This window comes from Triturus cristatus, chromosome 1_1, assembly GCF_964204655.1.
Source record: "Triturus cristatus chromosome 1_1, aTriCri1.1, whole genome shotgun sequence".
NCBI lineage: Eukaryota > Metazoa > Chordata > Amphibia > Caudata > Salamandridae > Triturus > Triturus cristatus.
Genome location: NC_140579.1, coordinates 1,229,545,480 through 1,229,573,456, shown reverse-complemented (window position 1 = coordinate 1,229,573,456; position 27,977 = coordinate 1,229,545,480). Strand labels below are relative to the sequence as shown.

At 48.1% G+C, this 27,977-nt stretch overlaps 1 protein-coding gene across 1 annotated transcript in view; it reads left to right on the top strand.

Moving 5' to 3' along the window:
• Window positions 1–27,977, top strand: part of LOC146871866 (synaptonemal complex protein 1-like) — a 2,219,271-nt gene that overhangs the window by 2,051,113 nt on the left and 140,181 nt on the right. The gene's annotated exons all lie outside the window — the stretch shown is intronic.

Here is a 27,977-nt window from a genome sequence, read left to right as displayed (position 1 = left end):
CAATGAAAAAAGGGGTGGTTGGGGAAAACCTTGCACCCATTGGCGGGCACCTCATGGTGCCTGCCACACTGTGCATGGTTGCAAAGAGGGGACCCATGGGTAATCCCACGGGCCCCAATCAGAGGCCTTCGGGTGAAGGGGGCCTGCTACAGGCCCCCAAAGTCAGATTCCGACAGCTGTTTTGTGTCAGGCAAACCGATTTGAAACAGCCGTCAGAATCATCCATCATAATCGTTTGGTTAGAAACCGTATCCATAGAGCTGTACGATTCAGTTCCGAACTACTCAGGCTGGCCGAATGCCGATCGGAACTGAATCGGGCAGCCCGAATGATTTCCTTGCAGCATAATCAGTCGGTCGGAAATGTTTTGGTCGGAAACATAGGCTCCGAATCCGGATTCAGAGAATCCGAATCCCGTTCGGAGCCTTTCCGATCGACATTGTAATCGGCCCCTAAGTATCACCAAGTTTTGACATTTGGACATCAGGACACACACATTTCCAGACAGGCCAGACAGGCCTGCTCTCTCTTTGAGCACAGGGAAGTAAAACGCCATAAACGGCATAATGCCAACATTTAGAAGAAAGAAAGAGGGACATTAAAAAAAACAAATCAGTGGAATTTATTTTACTTGCATTGATTTGGAGGCAATTTTAGGGAGGAGATAGCAAAAATAAATCTGTATATGGTTTAAAAAATCGTGAGTCACCCTGCTGAGATAGGTGTTTTGGCACGTATGAAATGGGTTGAAATGGAAGTGCATGCAAATTTTCTTCAAGCGCAGAAACACTTTGGCAATGGGGCCTTCATGCATATGGGTGCTATCTAGCATTGTAAGTAGGATTAAAAAGTTTGAGAGGGTACTCTAAAAAAGGCTTGGGCAAAGAAGTGTAACTAGGAATATTTTATTAGAGGCGCTGCCTTAGTAATACGAATCACCCAGCTTCATCCCAATTATTTTCAGGGAGAAAAATGCAAGTACTCCAGAGGCCAGGCTTACATCCAACCCACCCTCCAAAAAAAGTAACAGTGGGGAGCCACGGGCAATGGCCAATGGGTCAAGGGAGCTGCGGGTCAAAAAAGTTTGGGAACCACTGAACTAATAGATTCTGCCATGGACATTACCATCACAGGTTTCAGACAGTTGGTAGGAGCGGCGGTTCACAGAACACATGGCTGGCTTAAAAGCACCTCATACTGCCCTGAGGTTCAAAATAAAATCTTGGACCTCCCATACGATGGAGAGGATTTCTGTGGGAGTCAAGTGGAAGAAGCCCTCAAAACGATCAAAGATGTTGCGGATACCGCCAAATCTTAGGGACACTACAATTTCGGAAAACCTCCTTTTGTATAGGGGAGGCTTTCAGCAATGCTGATATCCTGCATACTCATCAAGTCATCTGCCTTATCGTTCCCACTTCCAGCAAAAACAGCCTCCGCAGACATCCTATGTTAGAGCAAACATAGGAAAGTCAGCATGACCAGGTAAGGATGGGGCCGTCGACAATGATACCACACAGGCTCAGGCTCCAACCACCTCTTCCAATAGCAAACCATTACAACGGACAAGTGGGTTCTACGTCTGATACAATTTGGACACACACTGGAATTTATCCAAAAACCACCTACAACCCCATCACAGCCTTTTCACCAAAAACATCTCACAGCTCTTCAACAAAAGGTCAAGATAATGCTCTCCAAAGGGGCAATAGAGAAGGTCCCAGTCTCTCACAGTGGCAATGGTTTCTACTCCTGTTTCTTCTTAATCAGAAAAAAGTTAAGACAGTGGCGACCAATTCTCGATCTCAGAAGCCTCAATCTTTACCTGAAAAGGCAATCCTTTTGGATGATTTATCTGAAGGAGGTCTGAGTCTTTTAAACCAATCTGATTACATGACCTCATTGGACCGCCAAGATGCGTATTTCCACATACCCATTCATCCAAAGCACAGGAAATATCTGAGGTTTTTGGTTGCCGGATGCCATTTTCAGTTCAAAGTGCTCCGGTTTGGCCTCAAATCTGCACCCAGGATTTTCAGTGCCGTGCGCCAGTCGCAGCATTCTTCAGGCAAAGCCAGCATCAAGTCTTTCCGTATTTGGACAGATCTTTTCCGTCGACTAGGTCTCACTCTCAATCTAGAAATGTCCAAGCACAACCCATCACAAAAGATTGTCTTTTTAGGAGCAAAGCTAGACATGGGGTGCTTAAAAGCATATCCTGTAGAGAAGCGGCAGCGGTGACTTCTCATGCTAGCGGCATCCATAAAAAGAAGAAAGTCTCTTTCAGTGTGATTACACAAGTCACTCTTGGGAATGATGCCTTCATGCATACCTCTGATCCCATTTTGTCGCCTCAAAATACTACCTATCCAAGAGGTGCTGGACAAACAGTGGGCACAATCCAAAGGCTTGTTCGACGACATGGTCAAGGTAACCCCATGAATGCTAAAGGCCTTGGAGTGGTGGTTAGGCAAGAATCATCTGTCAGTAGGGCTGTCCCTCAAGCACATGCCGACACCCTTCGTAATCATCACGGATGCATCCCTGGAGGGCTGGGGAGCTTACCTCCCAGGACTGCAAGTGAGCGGCAAGTGGCATCGGACTCAAAGTCAATCACACATAAATATGCTGGAATTAAAGGCAGTCCATTTAGCCCTTCAAGCCTTTCTTCCCAGAATACAAGGTCCGTCTGTGCTTGTCCGAACAGACAATACCACAACAATGCGTTACATAAACAAACAGGGCGGCACACAATCTCGCCTACTTTACAGAACGGCACAGAGTTTATGGGAATGGGCTATAACTCACAACATTTGCCTCCAAGCAGACCATGTTCCAGGAATACAAAACACTATTGCGGATACACTCAGCAGGCTCACAACATCGTGCCATGAGTGGGAACTACACCAACAGACCTTGTATGTCTTCAGCCGCTGGGGCACCCCAGAGTTAGATCTATTCGCAACTCTCCGGAACAGCAAATGCCGGGACTATGCAAGTTGCAAAAACAACAGTTGATGGACAGAATGCAGAACAATGTCATACATTTACCCCAGTACAGAGATCTGGGCCTAAATCCATTGTTTTTTTGCTCACCATGCCATTCCAGTTTGAACCCAGCCATATACAAATCAGTCTTTACCCTGTGCCTCATGGGAACAGTCCAGCCCGAAATGCCAAGCCAGGTCCTCCCTGGACTGGAACCAAGCATCCTAGGACCGGTTTCGGGGTTTCACCCCTCTTCAGCCGGGATAGCTTGATTCCAGTGGCATGGAGAGCACAGGACTCACGTCTGAGCATACCCGTCCCACTCGGGGTGACAAATACAAAAACAACAGTTGATGGACAGAATGCAGAACAATGTCATACATTCACCCCAGTACAGAGATCTGGGCCTAAATCCATCGTTTTTTGCTCACCTTGCCATTCCAGTATGAACCCAGCCATATGCAAATAAGTCTTGACCCTGTGCCTCATGGGAACAGTCCAGCCCGTACTGCCAAGCCAGGTCCTCACTGGACAATGCAAGCTGACATCCCCAACGGGGGTCATAGGGGAATGCCTTTTCGATTGCATGGTCCGGCATCTTTGCCTACACTTTTCCTCCCACTCCTCTTCTCCCAATTGTCATCAGGAAGATGAAGAACGAGCCCTGCAAGCTGATTTTCATTGCTCCAGCATGGCCATGTCAACACTGGTACACGGAACTGCTTCTATTCTCTCAGGTTCGTACATCCAACTACCAGCATTCTCCAACCTCCTAACGATGAACCAGGGAGTGATCCTACATCCGGATCCCCGACACCTTCACTTAATGGCATGGTTCCTGAGTTCAATGAGTTCCAGCATCTGAACATTTCCGGCGACTGTAGAGCTATCTTGGCCAAAGCCAGAGCGGATAGTACCAACAAAACTTATCGCTTCAAGTGGAAGCGCTTCTGTATCTAGTGCTGCCAAACAGAAATACACTTGTTTTCTTCCTCTCCAGAACAACTCTTGCCACACCTCCTACAATTGGCACAATAAGGTGTGGCACATAGTTCTATGAAGGTCCATCTTGCAGCCATTTATCGCTAAAGAAGGACACTTTCCTCTCTATCATTGTGGTCTTCCAGGATATTCAAAGATTTCCTCAAAGGTTTGTTTCATGCCTATCCTCCTGTAAGGCCTGCAGCATGGCAGTTAAATACGGTTCGTTCTCAACTAATGAAGCCTCCTTTCGAGTCGATTCACAGGGCAGAGATCAAGTTCCTATCGTGGAAGTTAGCTTTGCTTCTTGCACTGACGTCTGCCAGAAGAGTAAATGAAATGCAAGCATTTGTTATAGAAGAACCATTTTTACAATTCAAATAGGATGGTCTTCTCCTCTGCACAAATCCAAAGTTTATACCAAAGGTTCCTTCGGACTTCCATTTGAATGAGCTGGTGGTACTAAAGACTTTCTTCCTGAATCTATCGACTGCTGCGGAGAGGACCCTTCATTCACTAGACGTCAGACGTTGCCTTAAGTTCTATCTGCAGAAAACGAAACCATTTCACAAGTCTTCTCAATTATTTGTCTCATACAGCGCTCCAAGGAAAGGTTTCCAACTTTCTAAGCAGAGTATATCTAGATGGATATCCAGTGCCATACTATTTAGCCATCGCAAAGCAGGCACACCACTATCCTCAGGAGTCCGTGCTCAGTCGACAAGGGCTATGTCTAAGTCTACAGCATTGTTAGCGGGAATGTCTCTTCCTGAAATTTGCAGTGCAGCAACGTGGAAGAATAGACACATATTTACAAGACACGACTGTTTGGATTCAACAGTCCTAAATGATGCAGTGGTGGGACAAGCAGTGCTTCTCAATCTGTAACATTAATGTGAAACCATCCCCGTATACGCTCCAGCCTTTCATGGCTGTAGCACATTTTGTATCATAGAGTATTTGCACTGTTTAATGGTTAGAGGAATTTATTTCCTAATTATTTTCTATGATTGTGATTAACATATGGCTTGATGTTCACATAACGATTTGCTGTTGCATTGTCTTGTTAAGTTGTTCAAGGCCATTATAGATGTACTACTTAACTGCTAGCTGCTCTGATTCAAGCATGTGAATCTATGAAAGCTCCAATACTGGAGTAAGAAATAAGTTACTTACCTGTAATTGAAGTTCTCCAGTTTTGGAAGCTTTCATAGATTCACATGCGACCCACCCTGCTCCCCGCGAGGACAGCTCACCTTCCTTTATTTCTCTATATGAATAATAGCACTAGTGCTCGAAAGTCTGAGTTTCTGAGCTTCTCTCAGGGGTGTTCTAGAGGGTGGTTCATGCTGATTGGCTAAGGCAAAACTTTAGTCTCTTTTTTGATATTGACTATGATAGGTTAATAAACTACGGGAAAATCTCCCCTATGGTCAGTATTTACGAATTAGACGTAATTGCAGCAAAGTGGAGGACTTTCGTAAACAGTCTAAAGATCTTACACATAAACTGAAACAGAGGGGTTATCCTGACACCATTTTGGCCAAAAGTTGTAAACGAGCAAGAAATCAACCTAGAGAGGTCCTCTTACAAGATTTTCCCAGACAGTCCACAGACATGCCATTAACGTGCGTAACTACCTACAACGTTGCCTCCAATGCTATTTTAAAATCCATTAAAAAACATTGGCGGATTTTGGAGAGCAACAATATTAAATGGGAAAAACCTTTATTTTCATATAAGAAAGCTATGAGTATCAAAGACTCGCTTGTCCACACGAGACCAAGGATCCTTAAGAAGCCAACTGAAATCTCTGTCCTTGACACCTGGGGCCTACCACCTATTCTTGGCCATTACCCATGTGGGTCATGTAGTGTTTGCCATCTCACGTCCCCCACAAAAACTTTAGCTTTGGAAACCGGTAAAACCTGGATTCAACGTAGTCACACGAATTGTAACACGACTGATGTGGTCTACCTAATCACATGTCCATGTGATCTGAAATACGTGGGCATGACCACACGGAAGGTTAAGTTACGTATCGGCGAACATCGGAGTAATGTCCGATGCAAAAGAAGTGTGACAAAACTGACTGAGCATTTCCTACGTTTCAACCATACTGCGGATGATCTACAGTGGACCATCATTGAACAAGTGAAACCATCCTCACTGTTTGAAAAGGAACAGCGTTGGGTATATCGGTTATCAACACACTTGTTGGGTCTTAACGATAATATCCCTTGGGGAACAGTTTTGAGGCGCTATAACTAGTGTTCTCTGTACTGTGAGGTTCCAATTTTGAGAAATACCCTCTACTTCTTAAACTGTCTAGTATCAAGGTTTTTGACTGGCTTTACAAGTTTTGGTTCATAAATGTACAATATAGCTAGTTTTAGAAAACTTAAAGCCTTCTTGCTCCCATTATTATTAATTTTTGTATTCCGAGGCCTGTAATCAACATTTGGGTCTTGACTGAATTTTCCATTTGTGGTGGCTTGGTATTCCACATGCCACCCCCCCCCCCCCCCTTTTGGTAATGTTTGCGCTGGACAATACTCTTCAATAAAGTTTTTACGAAAGGAGAGTTTGACGTTTCAGCTTTTTCCTGAGGGCCAGCGGCTTAGTCCTTCCTCCCTGTCTCTACTGACGATGTGCACGCAGACCGGCAGATGAGTTGATTTTCGGACTCTTCACGTTGGCCGCCTTCACTTAATGTTTGCGCTGGACAATACTCTTCAATTAAGTTTTTACGAAAGGAGAGTTTGACGTTTCAGCCTTTTCTGAAGGCCAGCGGCTTAGTCCTTCCTCCCTGTCTCTGCTGACGATGCGCACGCAGACCGGCAGACGAGTTGACTTCCGGACTTCCCGCGTTGGCCGTCTTTATTTAAACACGAATGCTCCATTCCTTGTTGACACCGGGCTTGGCGGTCTTTTTAGGTGAAATCTCCTGGTTGAGGACTTGGACGACGTAAGTACCGCCCTTTAGAAATACTTAAGGTTTTTTCTGTGCTGAGCGGTACAGCGTGGTACTATGGAATAACGGGCTGCATTACAGTGAAACTTTCCTGTTTTTTCTTTCCCTGCCACAGTTGTTCTGTAGTCGCGCAACCCGCCTTCTTGCCCAAGGAGCACTCTTTTATCTACGTATACGTAAGCTCTTATTGTTTTTCATTGTTGTTTTCCTATTTCGGGCTCATCTGTTGCCCCATTTAAGACGTATATCACCTAAAAGTGCCATTTCCTAACGTGATCCACACTTACTCTATAAGATCATTCCATGCCTGATTATTGATCAAATGGCTCAATCGTCTTGTTTATATAGATTTTGGCATGTTTGTAATACTAAAACTAAACACAGCTTTCAAAATTACACGGAAGCTGTTGGATATTACCATGGGTCATGTAAATTACAGGGACCTCATTGTTGATTTTATTTTGTGCTACGTTTGACACTCGACTTGTCTTTTGATGAATACTACTTAGTGAGTATTATGTATGCTGATCAAACATATGTATTTTTTCACAGATATAAGAGGGTTGTTTCGGAATAGTGGAAGGCCTCTACTGTAACCGTGAGTGTATCGGTTCGTTGCACCTGAGGTTAGGGTAAGCCTTAGCGAGCTTATACCGCCAAGGTGCATCTTTTTTCATGATTAGGTCCTGATGAAAGCTTAGTGAATAACATTGATAAGCTGAAACATGTCGACCATTTGACCACTTATAGGATAAGTCTGACCAAGTTAAAGGCAGGAATAACTATCCTTCACTACCTTTTAACCTGTTCATGTCTCGTCACTATTAAAATGTTCTGGTGTACGACACGTGATTTTTAATCATTTTCTTAAATTTCACCCACCAATCACCTCACTTTTTCTAGTCTGAAGCTGCTGCACCGCCATAACATAAGCGTTGAAGCACACCGGAGGTGCACAAGGCACCCCTGGCTAAACCCCATGATGAAGCATGTCACCAACTATGTTGGTGAGTGAGGGTTTTATTTCATATCAGACTGATTCTGTCTCTCTGGCACTTCGTCCGATCACAAGGAGAATGACCGGCCGTGTGACTTTCTCCTTCTCATCACACTCTTTTGTTGTTATTACTTTAATAAACTGTGGGGCCTAGGCCTTTTCCTATCAGTCTACTTTATCACTACTACTATTTAAAGTACTAGGGACTCCCATCATGAGGGCGGGGAATAATTACAGCATGTGAATCTATGAAAGCTTCCAATACTGGAGAACTACACTTACGGGTAAGTAACTTATTTCCTACTTTCAGAAGAGGTGAAGGCTGGCAAATGCAATGATGCCACTTCTTGTAGCGGTGCATGCTGGAAAATGCAGTGATATCACTTCCTGTAGAGATGGTTGCAGAAAAAAGTTACTTTTGCTTTTTGCAGTATGTATATGCTTCTTAGACTTAGGTTCCTAATTAAATAAGGTATGTTACCATAACTTATGTAGGAGAGTAGGGTCTGCTTTCTATGTTCACCCCCACTTTTTGCTTTTGCTTTACTGGTTTTCGACTTAGATGTGGCTGTGGGCCTGCTAATCAGACCCACAGCCCTGCTGTTCTCTCTCTAAATTAATACTATGCACTTTAGGTGCATAACCCATTTGGATAGGATCACCTTATTGGCCCCTGTACAGTGTACCTTAGGTACCCAGGGCATAGGTGTACCCTAGGCCTACCAGGGGCTACAGCATGTATTATGCCACCCCTGGCCTGGCCTTCCATTATGACACAACGGGCTGATCACTCAGCTGGGGCAAGGTTGTGTAATCACCCCTTGCTTAGGTGTAGTATTCCTATACCTACCTTATATATAGACACATGTGTACCTATCAGCCACTCCTATGGCAGGCCTTAACAATCCTGGAGGCAGAGTGCTTTGTAACATGTGAGATGGTGCTCTAGCATGAGCTGAGCCTGTCTGCAGCTTTCGGAACCATGTCCTTATAGCTGTTCTATGATATAGCCTACCATAGTCCAGTTCAAACCGGTGCTGGGGCACTCCAGCCCCAGTCCTGGCGCAAAACTGGACAAAGGGAAGGGGGTGTAACCACCCCCCTCCCAGGTCCCACCCATAAGGCGTGACCTAGCAGGCAACCCAGCCCCCCAGATTAGTATAAGAGTGGTAGCTGGGCCCCAGGAGATTAGATTATCCTGAACCTGAAACTTGAACAGAAACTCTGGACCTTCGACATTCGACGAAAGAAGAAGACTGAAGAATCTCCCTTGTGGCCAAGGAGTGGCTACCCTGTGCAAACAGGCACCATCAAGAGACTTACCCTTTGCTTTGCTGAAGTTCTACGAGGGACCGACTGCAGAGCCCGACCAGAGCCTTGACTTCCAGACATCTCCGACCCTGATCCACATCCACAGTGGCGAGTATCTTCTAGCGCAGCTTCTGAGGCACCCTCGAAGTTGTGCACCGGGGATTGAGAAGCCCCAACCCCAAGCACCATCTGCACCGAAGATCAGCCCCCCACACTCCACGAGTCCTGCGTGGGGCCCTTCTGCATTTTCCTGCTTGCCGCGTCTGTCCGGTTGCTTGCCCGTTGGCTAGCGGCCTTTGCGACGACACACCTTTGAACTTCCACTGCTGGTTTGGCTCCTCCAGACTGGCTCCTGCTCCTCTGCAAAAGAGAAGCACCCCAGACCTTCCTGGTCTGCACCAGAAGCAAGTCCTCCATTCTTCGTGGGTTCTGCTTGCCAAGGCTTGGTGAGTCCTAGTTCGACTTCGACACCGCCGACAGCAAGAGCCTTCGTGGGACAGCTCACCTCCTGGTCGTCCTCGACGTCTCCTGGTACCCGTAGCTGCTGCGACAAGCTTCACCTCTTCACCTGCAATCTCCCGACATCGCCTGGTTCCTTCCTGGTTCCACATGGTCACTGGCTAGTGACCCTAACTCTGTCCCTTCTGCTTGCAGGTTTCCTTCCTTCTTGATCCCGGCCTTGGGATCCACCGGACACTCTTCACTGACTGCCTGTCAGCAACTTTCCTTCAGGCATCCATAGAAGTCCACGACGAAACCCGACGCAAGTTCACACCTATGCACCCACAGCCCGTGGGCTAGGTAACTTGGGTACTTCGGTGCTCACAAGGGTATTGACTATCCTAGGGTCTAGTTTCCGAGTCTCGACTTTCTAGCTATACCAGAAGTGTCCTAAAACTGCTTATTGCAGAACTGTACTATTTCTATCGATTATACGCATTACGCATGAGTGTTTCCACTCTGCACCTGAATCCCGTGGGCCTCCCACTTCCTAACCTTGGGTAGTGTAGTGTAGCCCCAGCGATTCCCTAGGCCTAGGCCTATCCTATTTCCGTGACAGTGGTCCTTATACCACTTCTTTAGTATATGGTTTGCGTGGCCCCTAGGGCCTAACTGTATTACTTACCTGTGTGACTTAATGTATGCTTGAATAAAACTGTGTTGTACTTACCTCGAATCTCATAAAGAGTGCTGAGGGTTTGACTAGAATAAATACACTTTATTTTTTATATATATATCTGTTGTGGTGTCCTTTCATTTGGTAATCAAGGGATTATATATGGTATAACAGCTGACTTCACATGCCATTCAGAGTTTAGCCTAAGACTGCTCTTGTCCATGCTACCACTAGGATAGCTGGTCTATAAGGTTGACTTTACAACCAATCACCATAAGGGTTGTTTGGACTGATATAAGGTGTACACTAGAACTAGTGACATCATACATCAGGCCAACTTCTCACATTGGTGAGCAGCGGTTGGGATCTGAGCTTGCTGTTGTAATACCATTGTAATCTTGAGATACTAAATTGAAAGATCACACAGATAATGTTTAGGTACATATAACATAGATTATAAATACTTAAGTCCTACTGGACTTAGTTGTTGTAGGTTGAAGGGCCTAGCACACCCTGACTACAACTACTAGAGAGGTTTAGTAGATACAACTAGTGTAGGTAGGTGCACACACCACACCCTCACTAGATCATGTCTCTGGGAGGAGATCTAGTTGATTCTCTCTCAGGAGGGGCAGGTCTTAGAAAGATCCCCTCTAGATATGATACCCTAACTTTTCAGGAGATGAGACAATTGTGTACCTCCAGAAAGTTAAAACAGGGTGCAAACCCTACCCTCCTTCAGCTAGTAGAGATCCTAGAGGAGTATGATGCTCTTAGGGCCTCCCAGGCTGGTTCCCTAGGTACAGGGGAGGGTCTACCCGCTACAGATGAGTCAGATGGGACTTCAGATGAGGAGGTAGACAGCCAGGTCAGAGTTAGAAAACTTAGCCAGGCTAACCTAAGCTTACATGGGAGTCTGCATAGGGTCCCCCCATACAGACCCCCAAGTGGGCTTAACCAGAGAAGCAGGAGAGACAGATCCCCTTCAAGGGAATCCATCCACTCCCATGTCTCTAGCATCTCTAATGCCTCTTCTCACAGGGGAATGACTTCCCCCCAGAGAAAAGAGCATGAAGCCAGAATGAGGGAAGCTAATCTAAGGATTGAGAGGGAAGAACTTGCCCTTGCCAAGGAGAAGCTTGCTCTGGCTAGAGAGCAAAAGTTAAGTGGGTTAGAACCCACTGGTGGCAGCAATATCCCTAAGGATAGAGACAGGACCTATGATAATAGAAACCTGAGCAAGATTGTCCCTCCCTACAAGTGTGGGGATGACATCCACAAATGGATAACTGCTTTGGAGAGGGCTTGCAAAGTACAGCAGGTACCCCAAAGCCAGTGGGCAGCTATCTTGTGGCTCTCCTTCTCTGAGAAAGGTAGAGACAAGCTCCTCACAGTTAGTGATGAGGATGCAGACAATTACACTGTCCTGAAGAGTGCTCTAATTGATGGGTTTGGCCTAACCACTGAACAATACAGGTTGTTGTTCAGGGATACCCAGAAGACACAGACTCAGGACTGGACTGACTTTGTAGATTGTGCCACTAAGGCTCTGGAAGGCTGGCTAGTGGGAAGTAAGGTTAAGGATTATACAGGATTGTATAATTTGATCATGAGAACAAATCCTTAACAACTGTCAAAACCAGCTACTGCATCAACACCTGATTGATTCTGGTCTGACTTCTCCCCAAGAATTGGGAAAGAAGGCAGATAGATGGGTCAGGACTAGAGTTAAGCAGAAAAAACAGAACCAGGGCGGTGATCAGAAAAAGGCAGACCAGAAGGGTAATGATCAGAAACAAAAAGACCAGAAGTCTTCACCAGGCCCCCAAAAGGCTCAGGGGGAGGGTGGTCCCAAAAAGGATAAAAAGAAAGATGGCCAAAAGAAACCATGGTGCAACTATTGTAAGTCCAACTCACATTGGTTTAGTGAGTGCACCAAAAAGGATAAGCCCCCAGCCACCATTGCCCCTAAGGCAACTGTACCCGCTAGTTCAGCTGTAAGTGGTGGTTCCCAGCAAAAGGGTGTAGTAGGGTTAACCCTGGGAACTGAGGAGGATTCTGGCCTAGTCAGAATACCTACTCAGGCTGTTCTGATCTGTGATGGGGACATAGCTTTGTCCTCTACTATAGGCCCCAGTAACCTGGGCAAGTACAGACAGACTCCTTTTATCAACCAAAGAATGGCTCAGGCCTACAGGGACACTGGGGCTTGTGTCACAATGGTGACACCTGCCTTTGTGGACCCTGGACAGATCATACTAGGTGAGAACTACCTAGTGACCAACGCTAGCAATGCCACTACCTCCCATAGTGTGGCAATTGTTAACTTCTCCTGGGGAGGGGTAACTGGCCTCAAGAAAGTTGTTGTTAGTTCAGACCTTCCTGTAGAATGTTTACTGGGCAATGATCTTGAAACTTCAGTTTGGTCTGAAGTGGAGTATAGGACCCATGCAGAAATGCTTGGGATAGATGCACATGTCCTTGCTGTGACCAGGTCACAGGCCAAAAAGTGCACCACTGAACAAGTGCTGGATCCTGGAACTATGGACCAGTCACAACCCAAGAGAAAGAGCAGTAGGGTAAAGGCTGTGCCTTCCCCCCTGCCCCAGGTAGTGGGTCAGCCCTCACAGGAGGATGATTCTGAGAGCCCTGAAGGAACTGTCCTAGAAGAACTTTAACCTGATCAGGTTGAGTTTCTTGGGACAGGGGGACCTTCAAGGGCAGATCTGAGGCAGGCACAATTAGACTGCCCCTCTCTTGAACCCCTCAGACAGCAGACTGCTGCTGAGGCTGCAGGGAATGCTCAAGTTACCCATAGAGTGTATTGGGATGAAGGGCTGCTGTATTCAGAGGCTAGAGACCCCAAGCCTGGTGCATCCAGGAGGTTGGTCATACCACTGAAGTTCAGAGGTTTCCTTCTTACCCTGGCCCATGATATTCCCCTTGCAGGACACTTAGGCCAGAACAAGACTTGGGACAGGCTTGTCCCTCACTTTCACTGGCCCCATATGTCAGAAGATACCAAGGAGTTTTGTCGCTCCTGTGTCACCTGCCAAGCCAGTGGCAAATCAGGTGGCACCACAAAGTCCCCCCTCATACCACTACCTGTGGTGGGGGTTCCCTTTGAAAGAGTGGGCATAGATATTGTAGGACCAATGGACCCACAAACAGCATCTGGGCACAGATTCATACTGGTGATAGTGGACCATGCCACCAGGTATCCAGAAGCTATTCCCCTGAGGACCACAACAGCTCCTGTTGTGGCAAGGGCCCTACTTGGAGTATTCTCCAGAGTGGGCTTTCCAAAGGAGGTCATTTCTGACAGAGGTGCCAACTTCATGTCAGGATATTTGACTGCAATGTGGAAGGAGTGTGGTGTGAACTACAAGTTCACCACACCCTATCACCCACAGTGCAATGGGCTTGTTGAGAGATTCAACAAGACCCTAAAGGGAATGATAAAAGGTTTACCAGACAAGCTTAGGCGAAGATGGGACATCCTTTTACCCTGCCTTCTGTTTGCTTACAGAGAGGTCCCACAAAAGCGGGTTGGCTACAGCCCTTTTGAGCTTTTGTTTGGGCATCCTGTAAGAGGACCCCTATGTTTAGTAAGGGAAGGATGGGAGAGACCTCTCAGACAACCCAAACTTGATATAGTGGATTCTGTACTTGGTCTCCGCTCCAGGATGGCAGAGTATATGAAGAAGGCTTCTAAAAACCTTGAGGCAAGCCAAGAACTCCAAAAAGCTTGGCATGACCAAAAGGCTGTGCTGACTGTTTACCAGCCACGGCAGAAAGTGTGGGTGTTGGAGCCAGTGGCCCCAGCAGCACTCCAAGACAAATGGTCTGGACCCCACACTATTGTTGAGAAAAAGGGAGAAGTCACCTACTTGGTGGACCTTGGGACTCCCAGAAGCCCCCACAGGGTGCTTCATGTCAACAGATTGAAGGCATATGTTGACAGGGCAGACATGGGCTTACTCATGGCTACAGATGAGGGGCAGGAGGAAGAGAGTGACCCTCTCCCAGACCTGTTGACTCAGAACCCTGATGATGGCTCAGTTGATGGTGTGGTCTTTTCTGACAGCCTCACTGTCCATCAGCAACAGGACTGCAGACAAGTTCTGCAATCCTACCGACATATGTTCTCTCTGACCCCAAGTCAGACAAAGTGGTGCACCCATGAGGTGGACACTGGTGACAGTCTGCCTGTGAATAGTAAAATCTACAGGCAACCTGACCATGTCAGGGACTGCATAAAAGTTGAGGTACAAAAGATGTTGGAGCTGGGAGTCATTGAACCTAAAGAGAGCCCTTGGGCTAGTCCTGTAGTTCTTGTGCCAAAACCTCACACCCAAGATGGTAAGAGAGAGATGAGGTTTTGCGTGGACTACAGAGGTCTCAATGCTGTCACTAGGACAGATGCCCACCCAATACCTAGGGCAGATGAGCTCATTGACAGACTGGCAGCTGCTAAGTTTTTGAGCACATTTGACCTGACAGCAGGCTACTGGCAAATCAGACTAGCTGAGAATGCAAAGGCCAGAACTGCTTTCTCGACCCCACGAGGACATTATCAATTTGTGGTAATGCCCTTTGGTTTGAAGAATGCACCTGCCACTTTCCAAAGGTTGGTGAATCAAGTCCTTACTGGGTTGGATGACTACTGTGCAGCTTATCTTGATGATATTGCTGTCTTTAGCTCCACCTGGGAGGATCACCTGGTCCACCTGAGGAATGTTTTAGAGGCCCTGCAAAAGACAGGCCTCACTATTAAGGCCACTAAGTGCCAGATAGGGCAGAGCAAGGTTGTATACCTGGGCCACCTAGTCGTTGGGGGTCAGGTTCAACCACTGGAGAGCAAGATCCAGACCATAAAGGACTGGACTCCTCCAACTACCCAGACTCAGGTCAGAGCTTTCTTGGGCCTGACTGGGTACTACAGAAAGTTTGTTAAGAACTATGGGTCCATTGTGACACCACTTAATGACTTGACCTCTAAGAAGATGCCAAAGAAAGTTCAGTTGATAGTGAGCTGTCAAAAAGCATTTGATGACCTGAAGCAGGCCATGTGCAGTGCACCTATTCTGAAAAGTCCAGACTACTCCAAAGAGTTTATTGTCCAGACAGATGCTTCTGAGTTGGGTGTGGGAGCTGTTCTTTCACAACTTAATATAGCTGGTCAAGACCAGCCCATTGCTTTTATAAGTAGAAGGCTGACCCCTAGAGAGAAACGTTGGTCAGCTATTGAGAGGGAGGCCTTTGCTGTGGTTTGGGCCCTGAAGAAGCTGAGGCCATACTTGTTTGGCACTCACTTCAAGATTCAGACAGACCATAAGCCCCTCTTGTGGCTAAATCAGATGAAGGGTGAAAATCCCAAACTTCTTAGGTAGTCCATTTCCCTACAGGGGATGGACTTCACAGTGGAACATAGACTTGGGACTGACCATGCCAATGCAGATGGACTCTCCAGATATTTCCACTTAGAACATGAAGACTCAACTGGTCAAGGTTAGTTTAATGTCCCTAAGTTTGGGGGGGGGGGGTTGTGTAGGAGAGTAGGGTCTGCTTTCTATGTTCACCCCCACTTTTTGCTTTTGCTTTACTGGTTTTCGACTTAGATGTGGCTGTGGGCCTGCTAATCAGACCCACAGCCCTGCTGTTCTCTCTCTAAATTAATACTATGCACTTTAGGTGCATAACCCATTTGGATAGGATCACCTTATTGGCCCCTGTACAGTGTACCTTAGGTACCCAGGGCATAGGTGTACCCTAGGCCTACCAGGGGCTGCAGCATGTATTATGCCACCCCTGGCCTGGCCTTCCATTATGACACAACTGGCTGATCACTCAGCTGGGGCAAGGTCGTGTAATCACCCCTTGCTTAGGTGTAGTATTCCTATACCTACCTTATATATAGACACATGTGTACCTATCAGCCACTCCTAGGGCAGGCCTTAACAATCCTGGAGGCAGAGTGCTTGGTAACATGTGAGATGGTGCTCTAGCATGAGCTGAGCCTGTCTGCAGCTTTCGGAACTATGTCCTTATAGCTTTTCTATGATATAGCCTACCATATACTCTTAAAGTGCCTTATAATCTTAAACGGTTATGGTAACTATGGTTTGGCTTTATCAAAACATGTTGTGTAAGGTGTCTAACACTTTGGAATAATACCCCCATCCCATTTCTGGGGATGAGGATATTATCCCTCCCTTCTAGAGGGAGAAGACATGTTGAAACCTACTTACCCGGTTAAAGTTAACCAGAGCCCCAGCATCACAAAATGGATGCTGCTGCCACGACACAAGTCTGACCTCCTGCTGCTGGGAGTGATCCCGGCACGGGAGGCTTGGACAATAGGTTTCCTGCCTTGGGAGGTGCGAGCACCACCCCAGACAGGCCTTAGTGTAATGGGGCAGGGAGGGATGAAAGAAATGAGACACTGCCTGGGGCACACAAGGTGTCCCATGCATAGCCCAGTTCAAACTCCACTCCAGCCCCAGTCCTGGCACGAAACTGGACAAAGGGAAGGGGGTGTAACCACCCCCCTCCCAGGTTCCACCCATAAGGCGTGACCTAGCAGGCAACCCAGCCCCCCAGATTAGTATAAGAGTGGTAGCTGTGCCCCAGGAGATTAGATTATCCTGAACCTGCAACTTGAACAGAAACTCTGGACCTTCGACATTCGACGAAAGAAGAAGACTGAAGAATCTCCCTTGTGGCCAAGGAGTGGCTACGCTGTGCAAACAGGCACCATCAAGAGACTTACCCTTTGCTTTGCTGAAGTTCTACGAGGGACCGACTGCAGAGCCCGACCAGAGCCTTGACTTCCAGACTTCTCCGATCCTGATCCACATCCACAGCCGAGCTGAGATCCGTGGAGGCGACGAGAGACGTGGGACCGGCTACCTGGGAAAAGTGGCGAGTATCTTCTAGCGCAGCTTCTGAGGCACCCTCGAAGTTGTGCACCGGGGATTGAGAAGCCCCAACCCCAAGCACCATCTGCACCGAAGATCAGCCCCCCACACTCCACGAGTCCTGCGTGGGGCCCTTCTGCATTTTCCTGCTTGCCGCGTCTGTCCGGTTGCTTGCCCGTTGGCTAGCGGCCTTTGTGACGACACACCTTGAAATCTTCACTGCTGGTTTGGCTCCTCCAGACTGGCTCCCGCTTCTTTGCAAAAGAGAAGCACCCCAGACCTTCCTGGTATGCACCAGAAGCAAGTCCTCCGTTCTTCGTGGGTTCCGCTTGCCAAGGCTTGGTGAGTCCTAGTTCGACTTCGACGCCGCCGACAGCAAGAGCCTTCGTGGGACAGCTCGCCTCCTGGTCCTGGTCATCCTCGACGTCTCCTGGTACCCGTGGCTGCTGCGACAAGCTTCACCTCTTCACCTGCAATCTCCCGACATCGCCTGGTTCCTTCCTGGTTCCATGTGGTCACTGGCTAGTGACCCTGACTCTGTCCCTTCTGCTTGCAGGTATCCTTCCTTCTTGATCCCGGCCTTGGGATCCACCGGACACTCTTCACTGACTGCCTGTCAGCAACTTTCCTTCAGGCATCCATAGAAGTCCACGACGAAACCCGACGCAAGTTCACACCTATGCACCCGCAGCCCGTGGGCTAGGTAACTTGGGTACTTCGGTGCTCACAAGGGTATTGACTATCCTAGGGTCTAGTTTCCGAGTCTCGACTTTCTAGCTATACCAGAAGTGTCCTAAAACTGCTTATTGCAGAACTGTACTATTTCTATCGATTATACGCATTACGCGTGAGTGTTTCCACTCTGCCCCTGAATCCCGTGGGCCTCCCACTTCCTAACCTTGGGTAGTGTAATGTAGCCCCAGCGATTCCCTAGGCCTAGGCTTATCCTATTTCCGTGACAGTGGTCCTTATACCACTTCTTTAGTATATGGTTTGCGTGGCCCCTAGGGCCTAACTGTATTACTTACCTGTGTGACTTAATGTATGCTTGAATAAGACTGTGTTGTACTTACCTCGAGTCTCATAAAGAGTGCTGAGGGTTTGACTAGAATAAATACACTTTATTTTATATATATATCTGTTGTGGTGTCCTTTCATTTGGTATTCAAGGGATTATATATGGTATAACAGCTGGCTTCACATGCCATTCAGAGTTTAGCCTAAGACTGCTCTTGTCCATGCTACCACTAGGATAGCTGGTCTATAAGGTTGACTTTACAACCAATCACCATAAGGGTTGTTTGGACTGATATAAGGTGTACACTAGAACTAGTGACACCATACATCAGGCCAACTTCTCACATTGGTGAGCAGCGGTTGGGATCTGAGCTTGCTGTTGTAATACCATTGTAATCTTGAGATACTAAATTGAAAGATCACACAGATATTGTTTAGGTACATATAACATAGATTATAAATACTTAAGTCCTACTGGACTTAGTTGTTGTAGGTTGAAGGGCCTAGCACACCCTGACTACAACTACTAGAGAGGTTTAATAGATACAACTAGTGTAGGTAGGTGCACACACCACACCCTCACTAGATCATGTCTCTGGGAGGAGATCTAGTTGATTCTCTCTCAGGAGGGGCAGGTCTTAGAAAGATCCCCTCTAGATATGATACCCTAACTTTTCAGGAGATGAGACAATTGCGTACCTCCAGAAAGTTAAAACAGGGTGCAAACCCTACCCTCCTTCAGCTAGTAGAGATCCTAGAGGAGTATGATGCTCTTAGGGCCTCCCAGGCTGGTACCCTAGGTACAGGGGAGGGTCTACCCGCTACAGATGGGTCAGATGGGACTTCAGATGAGGAGGTAGACAGCCAGGTCAGAGTTAGAAAACTTAGCCAGGCTAACCTAAGCTTACATGGGAGTCTGCATAGGGTCCCCCCATACAGACCCCCAAGTGGGCTCAACCAGAGAAGCAGGAGAGACAGATCCCCTTCAAGGGAATCCATCCACTCCCATGTCTCTAGCATCTCTAATGCCTCTTCTCACAGGGGAATGACTTCCCCCCAGAGAAAAGAGCATGAAGCCAGAATGAGGGAAGCTAATCTAAGGATTGAGAGGGAAGAACTTGCCCTTGCCAAGGAGAAGCTTGCTCTGGCTAGAGAGCAAAAGTTAAGTGGGTTAGAACCCACTGGTGGCAGCAATATCCCTAAGGATAGAGACAGGACCTATGATAATAGAAACCTGAGCAAGATTGTCCCTCCCTACAAGTGTGGGGATGACATCCACAAATGGATAACTGCTTTGGAGAGGGCTTGCAAAGTACAGCAGGTACCCCAAAGCCAGTGGGCAGCTATCTTGTGGCTCTCCTTCTCTGAGAAAGGTAGAGACAAGCTCCTCACAGTTAGTGATGAGGATGCAGACAATTACACTGTCCTGAAGAGTGCTCTAATTGATGGGTTTGGCCTAACCACTGAACAATACAGGTTGTTGTTCAGGGATACCCAGAAGACACAGACTCAGGGCTGGACTGACTTTGTAGATTGTGCCACTAAGGCTCTGGAAGGCTGGCTAGTGGGAAGTAAGGTTAAGGATTATACAGGATTGTATAATTTGATCATGAGAACAAATCCTTAATAACTGTCAAAACCAGCTACTGCATCAACACCTGATTGATTCTGATCTGACTTCTCCCCAAGAATTGGGAAAGAAGGCAGATAGATGGGTCAGGACTAGAGTTAAGCAGAAAAACCAGAACCAGGGCGGTGATCAGAAAAAGGCAGACCAGAAGGGTAATGATCAGAAACAAAAAGACCAGAAGTCTTCACCAGGCCCCCAAAAGGCTCAGGGGGAGGGTGGTCCCAAAAAGGATAAAAAGAAAGATGGCCAAAAGAAACCATGGTGCAACTATTGTAAGTCCAACTCACATTGGTTTAGTGAGTGCACCAAAAAGGATAAGCCCCCAGCCACCATTGCCCCTAAGGCAACTGTACCCCCTAGTTCAGCTGTAAGTGGTGGTTCCCAGCAAAAGGGTGTAGTAGGGTTAACCCTGGGAACTGAGGAGGATTCTGGCCTAGTCAGAATACCTACTCAGGCTGTTCTGATCTGTGATGGGGACATAGCTTTGTCCTCTACTATAGGCCCCAGTAACCTGGGCAAGTACAGACAGACTCCTTTTATCAACCAAAGAATGGCTCAGGCCTACAGGGACACTGGGGCTTGTGTCACAATGGTGACACCTGCCTTTGTGGACCCTGGACAGATCATACTAGGTGAGAACTACCTAGTGACCAACGCTAGCAATGCCACTACCTCCCATAGTGTGGCAATTGTTAACTTCTCCTGGGGAGGGGTAACTGGCCTCAAGAAAGTTGTTGTTAGTTCAGACCTTCCTGTAGAATGTTTACTGGGCAATGATCTTGAAACTTCAGTTTGGTCTGAAGTGGAGTATAGGACCCATGCAGAAATGCTGGGGATAGATGCACATGTCCTTGCTGTGACCAGGTCACAGGCCAAAAAGTGCACCACTGAACAAGTGCTGGATCCTGGAACTATGGACCAGTCACAACCCAAGAGAAAGAGCAGTAGGGTAAAGGCTGTGCCTTCCCCCCTGCCTCAGGTAGTGGGTCAGCCCTCATAGGAGGATGATTCTGAGAGCCCTGAAGGAACTGTCCTAGAAGAACTTGAACCTGATCAGGTTGAGTTTCTTGGGACAGGGGGACCTTCAAGGGCAGATCTGAGGCAGGCACAATTAGACTGCCCCTCTCTTGAACCCCTCAGACAGCAGACTGCTGCTGAGGCTGCAGGGAATGCTCAAGGTACCCATAGAGTGTATTGGGATGAAGGGCTGCTGTATTCAGAGGCTAGAGACCCCAAGCCTGGTGCATCCAGGAGGTTGGTCATACCACTGAAGTTCAGAGGTTTCCTTCTTACCCTGGCCCATGATATTCCCCTTGTAGGACACTTAGGCCAGAACAAGACTTGGGACAGGCTTGTCCCTCACTTTCACTGGCCCCATATGTCAGAAGATACCAAGGAGTTTTGTCGCTCCTGTGTCACCTGCCAAGCCAGTGGCAAATCAGGTGGCACCACAAAGGCCCCCCTCATACCACTACCTGTGGTGGGGGTTCCCTTTGAAAGAGTGGGCATAGATATTGTAGGACCAATGGACCCACAAACAGCATCTGGGCACAGATTCATACTGGTGATAGTGGACCATGCCACCAGGTATCCAGAAGCTATTCCCCTGAGGACCACAACAGCTCCTGTTGTGGCAAGGGCCCTACTTGGAGTATTCTCCAGAGTGGGCTTTCCAAAGGAGGTCATTTCTGACAGAGGTGCCAACTTCATGTCAGGATATTTGACTGCAATGTGGAAGGAGTGTGGTGTTGTCGTGGTCCCAGTGCTTCTTCTCCTCAGGATCACGTTGATGCTATGTGTGGGCCCCCCGCCCATCCGACCCCTGTCCGGTGCACGTGAAAATACCCTCGGACGAGGAGACAGGTGGGCGAGGGAAGGTCGGGAAGGGACAGCAGGGGAGAGACCTGGAAGAAACAAGAAGACGGGTTAAGCCACAGGCTCCTCTCTACCTCCCCCACACCCCCAACTCGTTCTTCCCCCTACCTGGGGTTTCTGCCTTCCCTTTGGCAGCTCTCTGTGAGTCCCTCTCCGTTACTTCACGGATGGGACTAAGGGAGAGTAAAGGTCTCGCTCGCGCTCCTCGTTCCTTCACGGGGAGGCGCAAGGAAGGACAACCAGCGGACTCAGGCGCTGCCACTCACGCCCAGGAACTCCGGGGGCGGAGGAGCGCAGGAGCCGCTGCTGTTAGGTTAGCGTCGAAAGTGTCGGGGGCGCTGCCACTCACGCCTGGGAATCCGGGAGGCGGAGGAGCGCCTGGAGGTCAGTGGGAGCGGGTGGCGCTGCCACTCACGCCCCGAGGTCCTGGGGCGGAGGAGCGCCGGGAGGTCCGCAGAAGTAGGTTGCGCTGCCACTCACGCCCGGGAAATCCAGGGGCGGAGGAGCGCCGGGAAGTCTGGAGGAGCAGATAGTGCCTCAGGATCTGCAGAGGCGCGCCGGGAAAACCGCAGCCTGTTTACCTCCTCAGGGTCGTCGAGAGATCAATTGTCGAGATATCCACGTCGGGTCACCGGCTGGATGGAAGACAGGGATTTGCGGGACAATGCGGGGGATTTGGTCGTAGCCGTTAGGATTCGCTAGTTCGAACGAGAATCATTGGCCCCGCCTACCAGGTTGCCGCGCCTCTTATACTTGACCGGGGTGCGATGACGTTTCTTCCGGCGGGTGGCCGCGGGGGCTGCTGGGATTTGGAGTCCTTATCCTCGGAGCAGCGCCGTCGGCCCCCGAATCATGACAGGTGTGAACTACAAGTTCACCACACCCTATCACCCACAGTGCAATGGGCTTGTTGAGAGATTCAACAAGACCCTAAAGGGAATGATAAAAGGTTTACCAGACAAGCTTAGGCGAAGATGGGACATCCTTTTACCCTGCCTTCTGTTTGCTTACAGAGAGGTCCCACAAAAGCGGGTTGGCTACAGCCCTTTTGAGCTTTTGTTTGGGCATCCTGTAAGAGGACCCCTATGTTTAGTAAGGGAAGGATGGGAGAGACCTCTCAGACAACCCAAACTTGATATAGTGGATTCTGTACTTGGTCTCCGCTCCAGGATGGCAGAGTATATGAAGAAGGCTTCTAAAAACCTTGAGGCAAGCCAAGAACTCCAAAAAGCTTGGCATGACCAAAAGGCTGTGCTGACTGTTTACCAGCCAGGGCAGAAAGTGTGGGTGTTGGAGCCAGTGGCCCCAGCAGCACTCCAAGACAAATGGTCTGGACCCCACACTATTTTTGAGAAAAAGGGAGAAGTCACCTACTTGGTGGACCTTGGGACTCCCAGAAGCCCCCACAGGGTGCTTCATGTCAACAGATTGAAGGCATATGTTGACAGGGCAGACATGGGCTTACTCATGGCTACAGATGAGGGGCAGGAGGAAGAGAGTGACCCTCTCCCAGACCTGTTGACTCAGAACCCTGATGATGGCTCAGTTGATGGTGTGGTCTTTTCTGACAGCCTCACTGTCCATCAGCAACAGGACTGCAGACAAGTTCTGCAATCCTACCGACATATGTTCTCTCTGACCCCAAGTCAGACAAACTGGTGCACCCATGAGGTGGACACTGGTGACAGTCTGCCTGTGAATAGTAAAATCTACAGGCAACCTGACCATGTCAGGGACTGCATAAAAGTTGAGGTACAAAAGATGTTGGAGCTGGGAGTCATTGAACCTAAAGAGAGCTCTTGGGCTAGTCCTGTAGTTCTTGTGCCAAAACCTCACACCCAAGATGGTAAGAGAGAGATGAGGTTTTGCGTGGACTACAGAGGTCTCAATGCTGTCACTAGGACAGATGCCCACCCAATACCTAGGGCAGATGAGCTCATTGACAGACTGGCAGCTGCTAAGTTTTTGAGCACATTTGACCTGACAGCAGGCTACTGGCAAATCAGACTAGCTGAGAATGCAAAGGCCAAAACTGCTTTCTCGACCCCACGAGGACATTATCAATTTGTGGTAATGCCCTTTGGTTTGAAGAATGCACCTGCCACTTTCCAAAGGTTGGTGAATCAAGTCCTTACTGGGTTGGATGACTACTGTGCAGCTTATCTTGATGATATTGCTGTCTTTAGCTCCACCTGGGAGGATCACCTGGTCCACCTGAGGAATGTTTTAGAGGCCCTGCAAAAGGCAGGCCTCACTAGTAAGGCCACTAAGTGCCAGATAGGGCAGAGCAAGGTTGTATACCTGGGCCACCTAGTCGTTGGGGGTCAGGGTCAACCACTGGAGAGCAAGATCCAGACCATAAAGGACTGGACTCCTCCAACTACCCAGACTCAGGTCAGAGCTTTCTTGGGCCTGACTGGGTACTACAGAAAGTTTGTTAAGAACTATGGGTCCATTGTGACACCACTTAATGACTTGACCTCTAAGAAGATGCCAAAGAAAGTTCAGTTGACAGTGAGCTGTCAAAAAGCATTTGATGACCTGAAGCAGGCCATGTGCAGTGCACCTATTCTGAAAAGTCCAGACTACTCCAAAGAGTTTATTGTCCAGACAGATGCTTCTGAGTTGGGTGTGGGAGCTGTTCTTTCACAACTTAATATAGATGGTCAAGACCAGCCCATTGCTTTTATAAGTAGAAGGCTGACCCCTAGAGAGAAACGTTGGTTCGCTATTGAGAGGGAGGCCTTTGCTGTGGTTTGGGCCCTGAAGAAGCTGAGGCCATACTTGTTTGGCACTCACTTCAAGATTCAGACAGACCATAAGCCCCTCTTGTGGCTAAATCAGATGAAGGGTGAAAATCCCAAACTTCTTAGGTAGTCCATTTCCCTACAGGGGATGGAATTCACAGTGGAACATAGACCTGGGACTGACCATGCCAATGCAGATGGACTCTCCAGATATTTCCACTTAGAACATGAAGACTCAACTGGTCAAGGTTAGTTTAATGTCCCTAAGTTTGGGGGGGGGGGGTTGTGTAGGAGAGTAGGGTCTGCTTTCTATGTTCACCCCCACTTTTTGCTTTTGCTTTACTGGTTTTCGACTTAGATGTGGCTGTGGGCCTGCTAATCAGACCCACAGCCCTGCTGTTCTCTCTCTAAATTAATACTATGCACTTTAGGTGCATAACCCATTTGGATAGGATCACCTTATTGGCCCCTGTACAGTGTACCTTAGGTACCCAGGGCATAGGTGTACCCTAGGCCTACCAGGGGCTGCAGCATGTATTATGCCACCCCTGGCCTGGCCTTCCATTATGACACAACTGGCTGATCACTCAGCTGGGGCAAGGTCGTGTAATCACCCCTTGCTTAGGTGTAGTATTCCTATACCTACCTTATATATAGACACGTGTACCTATCAGCCACTCCTAGGGCAGGCCTTAACAATCCTGGAGGCAGAGTGCTTGGTAACATGTGAGATGGTGCTCTAGCATGAGCTGAGCCTGTCTGCAGCTTTCGGAACTATGTCCTTATAGCTGTTCTATGATATAGCCTACCATATACTCTTAAAGTGCCTTATAATCTTAAACGGTTATGGTAACTATGGTTTGGCTTTATCAAAACATGTCGTGTAAGGTGTCTAACACTTTGGAATAATACCCCCATCCCATTTCTGGGGATGAGGATATTATCCCTCCCTTCTAGAGGGAGAAGACATGTTGAAACCTACTTACCCGGTTAAAGTTAACCAGAGCCCCAGCATCACAAAATGGATGCTGCTGCCACGACACAAGTCTGACCTCCTGCTGCTGGGAGTGATCCCGGCACGGGAGGCTTGGACAATAGGTTTCCTGCCTTGGGAGGTGCGAGCACCACCCCAGACAGGCCTTAGTGTATTGGGGCAGGGAGGGATGAAAGAAATGAGACACTGCCTGGGGCACACAAGGTGTCCCATGCATAGTCCAGTTCAAACCGGAGCTGGGGCACTCCAGCCCCAGTCCTGGCGCGAAACTGGACAAAGGGAAGGGGGTGTAACCACCCCCCTCCCAGGTCCCACCCATAAGGCGTGACCTAGCAGGCAACCCAGCCCCCCAGATTAGTATAAGAGTGGTAGCTGGGCCCCAGGAGATTAGATTATCCTGAACCTGCAACTTGAACAGAAACTCTGGACCTTCGACATTCGACGAAAGAAGAAGACTGAAGAATCTCCCTTGTGGCCAAGGAGTGGCTACGCTGTGCAAACAGGCACCATCAAGAGACTTACCCTTTGCTTTGCTGAAGTTCTACGAGGGACCGACTGCAGAGCCCGACCAGAGCCTTGACTTCCAGACTTCTCCGACCCTGATCCACATCCACAGCCGAGCTGAGATCCGTGGAGGCGACGAGAGACGTGGGACTGGCTACCTGGGAAAAGTGGCGAGTATCTTCTAGCGCAGCTTCTGAGGCACCCTCGAAGTTGTGCACCGGGGATTGAGAAGCCCCAACCCCAAGCACCATCTGCACCGAAGATCAGCCCCCCACACTCCACGAGTCCTGCGTGGGGCCCTTCTGCATTTTCCTGCTTGCCGCGTCTGTCCGGTTGCTTGCCCGTTGGCTTGCGGCCTTTGTGACGACACACCTTGAAATCTTCACTGCTGGTTTGGCTCCTCCAGACTGGCTCCCGCTTCTTTGCAAAAGAGAAGCACCCCAGACCTTCCTGGTCTGCACCAGAAGCAAGTCCTCCGTTCTTCGTGGGTTCCGCTTGCCAAGGCTTGGTGAGTTCTAGTTCGACTTCGACGCCGCCGACAGCAAGAGCCTTCGTGGGACAGCTCGCCTCCTGGTCCTGGTCATCCTCGACGTCTCCTGGTACCCGTGGCTGCTGCGACAAGCTTCACCTCTTCACATGCAATCTCCCGACATCGCCTGGTTCCTTCCTGGTTCCATGTGGTCACTGGCTAGTGACCCTGACTTTGTCCCTTCTGCTTGCAGGTATCCTTCCTTCTTGATCCCGGCCTTGGGATCCACCGGACATTCTTCACTGACTGCCTGTCAGCAACTTTCCTTCAGGCATCCATAGAAGTCCACGACGAAACCCGACGCAAGTTCACACCTATGCACCCGCAGCCCGTGGGCTAGGTAACTTGGGTACTTCGGTGCTCACAAGGGTATTGACTATCCTAGGGTCTAGTTTCCGAGTCTCGACTTTCTAGCTATACCAGAAGTGTCCTAAAACTGCTTATTGCAGAACTGTACTATTTCTATCGATTATACGCATTACGCGTGAGTGTTTCCACTCTGCCCCTGAATCCCGTGGGCCTCCCACTTCCTAACCTTGGGTAGTGTAGTGTAGCCCCAGCGATTCCCTAGGCCTAGGCTTATCCTATTTCCGTGACAGTGGTCCTTATACCACTTCTTTAGTATATGGTTTGTGTGGCCCCTAGGGCCTAACTGTATTACTTACCTGTGTGACTTAATGTATGCTTGAATAAGACTGTGTTGTACTTACCTCGAGTCTCATAAAGAGTGCTGAGGGTTTGACTAGAATAAATACACTTTATTTTATATATATATCTGTTGTGGAGTCCTTTCATTTGGTATTCAAGGGATTATATATGGTATAACAGCTGGCTTCACATGCCATTCAGAGTTTAGCCTAAGACTGCTCTTGTCCATGCATACCACTAGGATAGCTGGTCTATAAGGTTGACTTTACAACCAATCACCATAAGGGTTGTTTGGACTGATATAAGGTGTACACTAGAACTAGTGACATCATACATCAGGCCAACTTCTCACAACTTATAGATCAATGTATGAATGCAGATACTGCTGTTGATATTGTATTCATTGATTCTTTAATTTTGAAAACACGCTGACTTCTTAAAGATGTATAATTGTGCTGATGTTTAAAAACTTTAGAAATAGAAAATATGATCCAAGGTCCTTGCTGACACTCAAGTGTACATTTCTATTTAAACTTAATTTTACCTATCTTTTGCAGGACGCTTTGACTTTTTTCCGGTCTATTCTTTCCCAATTAATCATTAAGCAATGTTGTTGACTACTATGTTTGTTGCTCAAAAATGCCCTTTTTATAATTGAAGGTTTTAAATATGGTAATTCTGAATACAAATATTTGTGATATAAAACAGTGCCCCTCTGGAATTATTCACTTTTGATTCACAATTA